Source organism: Penaeus monodon, chromosome 33 (assembly GCF_015228065.2).
Source record: "Penaeus monodon isolate SGIC_2016 chromosome 33, NSTDA_Pmon_1, whole genome shotgun sequence".
Lineage (NCBI taxonomy): Eukaryota > Metazoa > Arthropoda > Malacostraca > Decapoda > Penaeidae > Penaeus > Penaeus monodon.
Genome location: NC_051418.1, coordinates 24,010,456 through 24,010,872, shown reverse-complemented (window position 1 = coordinate 24,010,872; position 417 = coordinate 24,010,456). Strand labels below are relative to the sequence as shown.

The 417-nt window shown below is 30.5% G+C and overlaps 1 protein-coding gene across 1 annotated transcript in view; it reads right to left on the bottom strand.

Annotated features, from left to right (window-relative positions):
- Nucleotides 1-417, bottom strand: part of LOC119594309 (loricrin-like) — a 12,999-nt gene that overhangs the window by 9,209 nt on the left and 3,373 nt on the right. The window lies entirely within an intron of this gene.

The following is a 417-nucleotide window of genomic DNA, read 5'->3' as shown; positions in this document are numbered from 1 at the left end:
TGTAAGGCATGAATCATAAACTGGCTAATCAAACGAATATAAACTAACATAAACCAAATCCAGTCGACATAAATGCGCAAGAAAAGGATACACATAAACTGGTTAATAAAAGATTTCTTACAATCGACTAGTTTATTACAACGAGTCATAATTACACGCGCTCAGCACGGCCAAGGGGGCCCGCACCCTTCCACATTTTACAGAATATACACAAAATTTACACAAAAAAATTGGTTGTTAATATAAGTTACATATAAATTGTTACGGGGAATAAAACAATATATTACAACAGTGTTTCTAAAACTGATAATAATGCATAGATTATTGCAATCACACTTTATTAATAACTATAATCAATAAAAATAGTAGATCCATAGACCTGGGAAGTCTTAAATGCTCTTTTTATATTATATATAT